This window comes from Giraffa tippelskirchi, chromosome 13 (assembly GCF_054371585.1).
Source record: "Giraffa tippelskirchi isolate mGirTip1 chromosome 13, T2T-mGirTip1v1.2.pri, whole genome shotgun sequence".
NCBI classification, from domain to species: Eukaryota; Metazoa; Chordata; class Mammalia; order Artiodactyla; family Giraffidae; genus Giraffa; species Giraffa tippelskirchi.
The window spans coordinates 8,095,822-8,105,538 of record NC_137287.1 but is presented as its reverse complement, the minus strand read 5'-3'; the positions used below and the strand labels follow the sequence as shown (position 1 = coordinate 8,105,538).

Below are 9,717 nucleotides of genomic sequence, written 5' to 3'. Positions count from 1 at the left end.
AGTTGTGCTAAAGGGAAGCAGGAGTCAAGGTGAAGAGGGCCTTGCTGACCAAAGATTGGACAATTTGAAATGCAACAAAAATTATGAACTGCTATGGATTAAAGCAAAAAATATGGTCAAATTTGTGAGTTCACAGTGGCACTTAAAAAATAAAGCTTCAGGCTTCCCTGGTGGCTCAGTGGTAAAGAATCTGCCTGCCAATGTAGGAGACACAGGTTCAATCCCTGATCCAGGAAGATCCCACATGCCACAGAGCAACCAAGCCTGTCCTCTAGAGCCCAGGAGCTGCAGCTACTGAGCCACATGCCACAAATACTGAAGCCCGCAAGCCCCAGAGCCTGTGCTCTGCAACAAAAGAAGCCACCGCAAGAAACCCTCACACCGCAACTAGAGAGTAGCCTCCACCCTCCGCAACTAGAGAAAAACCCACACAGCATTGAAGACCCAGCATAGCCAAAAATAAAATAAAATAACACATAAAAGAATCTGAAAAAGGTAAAACGTCATCAGTTACTCTATTAGTTTCTTAGAGTTGCCATAACAAAGTGTCACAAAGTGGGTGGCTCGAAACAAGAGGAATGTTTTGTCTCATTGTTCTGGAGGCCAGTTGTCCAAAATGAAAGTGTTGGCAGGTCCACACTCCAACCGAAACCTGTAGGGAAGAATCCTTCCTTGCCTCTTCTAGCTCCTGGTGTTGCTGGCACTCCTTGGTACCCCTCGGGTTGTTGGAGTGTCTCTCTGCTTTCATCACCACATGGCCATCTTCTCCCCTTCCCATGAGGACCCCAGTCATACCGGATCAAGGGCTTGTCCTAGGGTTAGCAACAAACTTATTTCCAAAAAGGGCTACCCTTGTGGCTCAGCTGGTAAATAATCCACCTGCAGTGTGGCAGACTTGGGTTCGATCCGTGGGTTGAGAATATCCCCTGGAGAAGGGAAAGGCTACCCACTCCAGTATTCTGGCCTGGAGAATTCCATGGACTGCAAAGAGTCGGACACAACTGAGTGACTTTCACTTTCACTTTATTTTCAAAAAAGCTCACATTTCAAGGTTTTGGGGGGTTAGAACTTGAACATATCTTTTGGGCAGTGGGATACAATTCAACCCCTAACAGTCATTTAAGGGATGCTAAGGAAACAACTCACCCAGAAAACTAAAGAAAAAAAAAAAAAGAATCAAGTAATTAACCTGGCTTTCCTGTGCAAACTGTATCCAGGGCAACCGGAGTAGTTGCCAAGGGAACCTTCCCCTCCATGAATTTCAACTAATAAATGAGAAAGAAACGATGATATTGTAATGTTCCATTTTTCAACCTCCTAATGAAATAATGGATCCAGGCAAAGATCATTTTGTCCGATATCACAAAGAGAGAGAAAGACAGGGGCATGAGATTCCTCCTAATGGAAGGTCACAGTGACCCCAGGAAGTAGTCTTTGCAAAACACTTAAACCTGAAACAGAATAAGCCACTAACCACAGGTTTCCTGGAACTAGAGAGGACAGAGGGATACATTAAATATTAATAGTACCCCCGATAGTCGATCTGCCATGTAGGAACTTTACAGGATCAACAACCCAGTCTCTTCAAGCAACAAATTCCAAGGGAAAAAAATAAAGAAGGAGGGAGAACAAACAGTAGTTGACCGAGGAAGAGACTTAAAAGACATCACGACTGTGATGTGTGGACCCTGTTTAGATACTGATTCATATGAACCAACTGTAAAAGATATATGTGTATATACATATAGATTATGGGGTAATTGGGGAAATCTGACACACAGACTGGACATCTGATGACATTCAGGAATGATTAATTATTTGCAGAGACATGAACAGATCTAGAGATTGTCACACTAAGTCAGAGAAAGACAAATATATGATATTGCTTATATGTGGAATCTAAAAAAAATGGTACAAATGAGCCTATTTACAAAACAGAAATGGAGTCACAGATACAGAAAACAGACTTAAGGTTATGAAGGGGAAAGGTGGGGAGGAATAAATTAGGATGATGGGATTGACATATACACACTATATATAAAATAGATATTTAACAAGAACCTACTGTGTAGCACAGGAAACTCTGCTCAATACTCTGTAATGACCTACATGGGAATAGAATCTAAGAAAGAGTGGATACAAGTATATGTATAACTAATTCACTTTGCTGTACAGCAGAAACTAACACACATTGTAAATCAACTATATTCCAATAAAGATTAATTTTAAAAAATCTTTACTTCTCCCAAAAAAGACATATCAACCACTTACGTATGTACCTTGTTAAAATATTGATTCAGATAAACCAACCGTAAAAAAAAAATATTATGGAATAATTGGATAAATTGGACATGGACTGGAAATTTAGTAACATTAATGAATTAATAAATTTTTAGCTATAATGGTATTATAGTTGTGTTTTTAAAGAGAGTCCTTATATTTTTTGTATAATATTTACAGTTGAAATGATATGATGTCTGGGAATGGCCTCAAGACACTACAGACTGGAGAGGGGGTGAAATGTAAAGACACACATACGAAGTTTGATGTCATAAACTGATGATTGTTGAGCTGGGTGGTGAGTAAATGAAAGCTCACTATGCTGGTCTCTCTATTTTTGCATATGTTTAAAATATTCCATAATACAAAGGAGGACAAAAGCAATACAGTACTTCATGATAAAAATATTGCAAAAATAAACAATATGGAAATTTTGTAGATGTCACAGATGGTTGCTTCTGGCTTGTGTTAAGATTTCCGACGATGATATCATACACAATTTCCAAAAGTGCTCTATTAAAACCCTGAGACATCCTAAATATGTATGTGCTGTGGATGTATTGTGGCTACCCTCCTGAATGACTGCTCTAGATATACACACGTTGGAATAAAACTGTTGCATGAGATGTGAGAGTGAGGGAAGCAGTATTGTTGATCAGTATATTCTTTCCTGTGAAGGGTGCAACTACGTGGAAATTAAGGATTGTTAAGAAAGAGAGAGAGTAAAAGAGACTTAAGAAGCATTGCTGTGTTGGAATAAAATTGTTGCATGAAGTGTAAGAGTGGGGGAAGCAGTATTCTTAATCAGTATATTATTTTCTATAATAAATGCAACTACATGAAGATGAAATATTATAAGGAAGAGAGTGACCTAAGAAGCATTGCAACTGAATGTACTGTGTGGGCCTATTCAGGGGTCTCACTGGAACGAATCAATGGTAAAAAGATATTTTTGAGATAACTGGGAAAATTGAACCCAGATTGGGTCTTAGGAGATTCTAAAAACTTGTTGATTCTGAAGGATGTTGTAATAGTCATTATGACTATATCATAGTGAAGAATGTCATTATATTATCCCCAAAAGCCTTATTTATTAAAGACATGAAGAAGCCAAACACAAAAGATCACATATTGTATGAAATATTTGGAAAAAGTAAACCCAAAGAGACAGACAGCAGATTAGCAGTTAATGGCGAAACTGCTTAATGGGAGTAAGGAGTTTATCTGGGGCTGATGAAAACATTTTGAAGCTAGACAGAGCGCGTGGTTGTACGTTGTGAATATGCTCAGTGCCACTGAATTGTATACACTTCACAATGGTTAATCTTACGTAACCTTTACCTCAATTTCTAAGATATTTATTTATGGCTGTGCTAGGTCTTTGGTGCTGTGTGTGAGCTTCCCTAGTTGTGGTGAGCGGGGGCTACTCTTCGTTGCGGTGTTCAGGCAAGGTGGTGTTCACTGAAGTGATTTCTCTCGTTTTGGAGCACGGGCTCTAGGGTACATGGGCTCAGTAGCTGTGGCACTTGGGCCTGCTTGCCCCATGGCATGTGGAATCTTCCTGGACCAGGGATCGAACCTGTGTCCGCTGCATTGACAGGCGCATTCTTAACCTTTGGACCACCAGGGAAGTCCTTATCTCAATTTTTAAAAGAGAAAAAGATGATAACGGGAGAGATGAACAGGGTGAACACAAAGAAAACGAGATTGTCCAGGCACTGTTAATGATTGGAGCTAGTGATGGGTACTCGAGGTTTCACTGTGCTGTTCTCTTGATGTGATACAAGTTTAAAATGTTCTGAAATAGAAAGGTATGTGTGTGTGTGTTTAAGAGGAGGATTTCAGTAATAATAAAGCCACTGGTGTCAAAGATTCAGGAAAGCATCTGGACAAATTAGTTTCATGAAATCAGAGAGTGGGAAATTCAATATATGCAAATTAATAAATTGCTATATATATTATAACATGCAGTTTTAAAATCAACATATATATAAATTAATAAATAATATTTTATAAATAGTACAAGTATAATATTATAAACAAGCATCATTCTCCCTAAAAGTTCCTATATTCAAATTGGTGAAAAGATTCTTTATTTTAGGCTTCTTCAGAAGAAGCCTTGTGTGATCTTGTTATATCCTAGCATTTAAGCTGTATTTCTGTAATGAACAAGAGGATCTCATCATTAGAAAGAGATCCTTATTCCTGCAGCAGAACTACGTCTGAATATTTCTGCAGAGCCTGGGTGACATGACACCCGCCAAATCATTTGGCTCCGAGTCCTTGCCCATCAACCCCCTCATTTTACCAGCTTGGTTTTCGTGTTGAATAATTCTGATCTTCCATCCACAAAAAAGGTAAATTCAGGGATTTCTCTGGTGGTCCAGTGGTTAAGACTTCACCTTCCAATATAGCGGGTGAGGGTTTGATCCCTGCTCAGGGAGCTAAGACCCTACCCACATGCCTGGAGGCCAAAACATCTGAACATAAAACAGAAGCAATATTGTAACAAATTCAGTAAACACTTTGTCAAAAGTTCAGAAGTTCCCCAATGAAGTCCATTAATTTCATTAAACACCCCCAAATGAGATTTACCTAGAACCTGCTTTACCAATACAGGGACCCAGTTCCCCTCGTATTAGTCACCTGTCATTCCTGTGTGTTCCCCAAGGGCTGCATCTCATGACTCAGGTGACTTTCTCAGCTTCTTCCCCTCTGGCCTTCTGACCACATCTGTGCTTGTGAGACGACCATGCCCTGGCTCCCTTTTCTGACAGTATTCTCCACAGCTCTCATCTCTGACTCCCGGAGAAGATACAGTTTTTCTTTAATCCCGTATATCTTTCAGTTCCCCACAGAGCAGCTGCGATCAGACTGTAACATTGAACAAAACTATGTATATTGAACGTTGGGGCTTCCCTGGTAAAGAATCCGCCTGCCAATGCAGGAGACATGGTTTCCATTCCTGGTCTGGAAAGATCCCACGTGCCTCAGAGCAACTAAGCCCGTGTGCCACAACTATTGAACCTGTGCTCTAGAGCCTGGGAGCCACAGCTACTGAAGCCCGCGTGCCCAAGACCCCTTGCTCCACAACAAGAGAAGTCACTGCAATGAGAAGCCCTCGTGCCTCAACTAGAGTAGCTCCTGCTCTCTGCCACTAGAGAAAAGCCCATGCAGCAATGAAGACCCAAAAATAAAATAAATGAATAAGCATTTAAAAATAGTATATTGGACATTAATGAATAATAATCCATAGCAGGGTCGGCAGATTTGTTTTTGTAAAAGGCCAAATAATAAATGCTTTAGGCAGTGTGGGCCACACATAATCTCTGTCACATATTCTTTTTTTTTTTTTTTAATAAATTTATTTATTTCAGTTGGGGGCTAATTACTTTACAATATTGTAATAGTTTTTGCCATACATTGACATGAATCAGCCATGGGTTTACATGTGTTCCCCTTCCTGGACCCCCCACCCACCTCCCTCCCCATCCCATCCCTCTGGGTCATCCCATTGCCCCGGCCCTGAGCATTTGTCTCATGCATCGAACATGGAATGGTGTTCTGTTTCACATATGTTAAGAGAATAGCACATATTCTTTTCGACTGACTGTTTGTTTTGACAGCCCTTGAAACATGCAAAACCCCATCTTAATTCCATGGGCTGCACACAATGTCCTATAGGGGATTTGGCTCACAAGCTGTCATCTGCTGACCCTGATCCACACCCTCCCAGCTGAGCCTCGGAAGGGATGGCAGCCCAAGCCCCAAGGGTCAATCCACCCACAGCCTCCTTTCCAACTCCATTCTTGCCCAACTCCCAGCCTAAGCCCTGGCAGGAGCTGGTTTCTGGAGAAATTGTTTGCGTTAGTCAGGATTCTCAGAGAAACAGAACAATAGGGTGTTTATCTATAGCCACAGAAACAGAGATAGGGATTTATTTTGAGGAATTGGCTCACATGACTGTACAAGTCCAAAATCTGTAGGACAAGACGGCAGGCTGGAAGTTCAGGCTGATGTCACAGTGTTAAGCCCAAGTTTCCCAGGGCAGCAGACCGGAAGCTCAGAGAGGATTTGTGTATCACAGCCTGGAGGAGAATTCTTTCTTTCCCAGAATCCTCAGGCTTTGCTCTTAAGGCCTTCAACTGATTGGATGAGGCCCATCATGTTATAATGCTAAGAGTTGACTCACTGGATAAGACACTGATGCTGGGAAAGATTGAGGGCAAGAGGAGAAGGGGACGACAGAGAGATGTGATGGTTAGAGAGTATCACCGACTCAATGGACATGAGTTTGAGCAAACTCCAGGAGATAGTAAAGGACAGGGAAGCCTGGTGTGCTGCAGTCCATGGGGTCACAAACAGCTGGACATGACTTAGCAAATGAACAGCAACATCACATTACAAAGAACAATCTGCTTTATTCAGTGTCACTGATTTTAATGTTAATCATGTCTAGGGATGTCCCTGGTGGTCCAGTGGTTAAGACTCTGCACTCCCAAGGCAGGGGACCCAGGTTCGATCCCTGGTCACGGAACTAGATCCCACATGCCGCAACTAAGAGTTCACATGCTGCAACTAAAGATCCTGCATGCTGCAACAGAAATCGGACATCCCAGTGCCACAGCTAGGAGCCGGCGCAGCCAAATAAACAAATACAAATAAATAAATATTTTAAAAAATGTTACCCACATCTAAAAAAATACCTCCGCAGCCACATCTAGACATGTGTTCAACCAACACCTGGGCATCTTAGCCTGGGCAAGTTGACACATAAAATGAACCATTCCATTGCCTGAGCCTCAGAGCGTAGGTTCAGTGGGCCTGAGGTCAGGGAACAGAGATCTTTGCTCTCCTTCAGTCCGAGCACTCCCTCCCCCCCCGCCATTTACTGTCCAAGGACTGGCCTCTTTCTAGGTTGCCTTACAGTGAAATTTCGACCCCTTCCAGAGGAAACCCAACTCACTGATAAAGGACACTTCCTTAGCACTGGGTCAGAGTGATGAGATCTTTATTCTCATTTCAGCTCTACTGTGGGGCCTGGTTTTTCACCAAGAACCTTGTAGAACAAAGTAGACCTTCAACAGATGTTGTGTTACCCTAGCTTTAGGAAGCCTTATGCAATCAGAAAATAGCTTTATTTCTCTAGCCACCCCTCCCTCCCCTTGTACCCCTGAGCTTTGGGTCTCAGTGTCTATGTTTGGGCCCAAAGAGCAGTAGTGAGGTGTTGGCAGCTTGGGCCCAGAGTGGAAATTTAGGCTTCCTTTCTAGAAAGGAGAACTTATCACTGACAAGTGTCATACCTGCCAGACGTGGTCAGAATTCTATCTATCCTCGAAACAGTTCTAGGTAATTTCGCCTTCAAACATCTTTGCTGTAGACATCTTTGCCACAAACACTTGCTACAAACATTTTCACCACACAGCTGTGTGGGCTCAGTCACTCAGTCCTGTCCAACTCTTTGTGACCCCATGGACTGTAGCCGACCAGGCTCCTCTGTCCATGGGATTTCCCAGGCAAGAATACTGGAATGGGTGGCCATTTCCTCTTCCAGGGAATCTTCCAACTCAGAGATCAACCCTGCATTGGCAAGCAGATTCTTTACCACTGAGCCATCTGGGAAGCTGCCACATAGCTAATTGGCTTTGAAAGATAAAAGTTAGCCTAGGTACCCAACTAATACAATCAGCTGTATATACTGTACTATAATAGGTTTACAATAGTTTTCAAACAAATAATATGTACATAAAAAACAAACAAAAATAAAGAAAACATTTTTAATCTTACAGTAAAATATCTTGAAAAGTACAATAGTACGTCACAGCAGCTGGCCTACAGAGGCATGTCTGCTTCTCTGAAAAGTTCACAACTTGACAGTTCGCATGTAGGGGACTTACTGTAACTGGTTGACACTTCGGTTTCAACTGGCTGAAATGTGTTAGTATTTCTTCCAGTTAATGATGTTAACTGATGGCTTTATCGAGCTGATAGATGACAATGATTGGCCCCAAGAGCTGGGATTGTTTTTCTTCTCCCCCGCTCGAAGCTTGTGGGATCTTAGTTTCCCAACCAGGGATTGAACTTGCGTGCCCTCAGCAGTGAAAGCACAGAGTCCTAGCACTGGACCACCAAGGAGTTCCCCAACAGCTGGTTTCTTATTTTGAAATATGCTAGTTGGAGGAAAAAGAGGCTGAGGACCTTAAAGGTGCAGAGTTGGACCCACATTTCCCATAGAACTTTGGAACATCTATCAACCTGGACATGGACAACATACCAAGAACAAAAACGGTGCAGAGGCTTTCCCAGCGCAGTATAGAGCCGTTACAAATACACATCCCAGCATTTGGAAACTGATACCTCTCTTGAAAAAAGAAATTTTAGTGAAAAAGGAAAAAAAAAAAGTATAATGAGAATACGAATCAACAAGCAGAAAAATGCATGATGCTGTGAATAACATACATGATGCTATGAAAGACAAGGGTCTAGGCACAATCCCAAAATAACTTATTTGTGCAGTTTTGTCACAAACTTACACACATGTTCAATTTATTCAAATGTTTTGTATTCTGCAATAAAGTCTTTTTAGTTGAATTTTGTTATTCAGTTTTCATGTTTCAGGGTGTCCTTTTTAATGTCCCTCTTTCATTTTACACTGTTTTGTCTTTTACAGCAAAATTGCCTGATGACAAATTTGTTGTTTTTCAGTCGCTCAGTCACGTCCAACTCTTTGTGACCCCCGTGGACTGGAGACACCAGACTTCTCTGTCCTTCGCCATCTCCCGGACTTTGCTCAAACTCATGTCCCATTGAGTCGGCAATGTCATCCAACCATCTCAGCCTCCATCGCCCCCTTCTCCTCCTGCCCTCAATCTTTCCCACCATCAGGGTCTTTTCCAATGAGTAGCCCTATGTGGCAAAAAAAAAAAAAAAAATTAAAAACGTTTGCAGGCAAAATGCTTGTGGCAAAGATGTCTAAGGCAAAGAGCTTAGAGTAAAAATAACAAGCTCTGCTCACAATTGGCCAAGTCTGTTCTGATTGGACATTTTCTCCCAGCATGTCCATATAGAGGGTAGCCTTGAAGAGCCTGGAGCTTCTGCCCATGATTCAGAAGGGACTTCCTGTGAAATAAAGATGGGTTCTCTCTCTGAACAGGAATTCTCAACTCTTTAGCAAGAATGAAATTCATATAAATTTAGGCTGTCAGCAGAGTTGAGGTTTACCACAGAGCTGAACTCTAGTGGAAAGGGAACATTTTAGTCTGGGGAATTCTCAAGGGATTGAGATAGGGGTGTGTTTGTGTATGTGAGTGTGTGTGTGTATGTTTTGGTCTGGGGAATTGTCAAGGGGTTGAGATAGGAGTGTGTGTGTGTGTGCGCGCGCGTGTGTGTGTGTGTGTTTTGGTCTGGGGAGTTGTCAAGGGATTGAGATAAGGGTGT

General features: G+C 41.9%; 1 non-coding gene across 1 annotated transcript; it reads left to right on the top strand.

Annotated features, from left to right (window-relative positions):
* Positions 1 to 6,744: 6,744 nt before the first annotated feature.
* On the top strand, positions 6,745 to 6,817 carry TRNAG-CCC (transfer RNA glycine (anticodon CCC)). Its single transcript has one exon. It is a non-coding gene; the product is annotated as a tRNA-Gly (tRNA).
* The last annotated feature ends 2,900 nt before the right edge of the window (positions 6,818 to 9,717 follow it).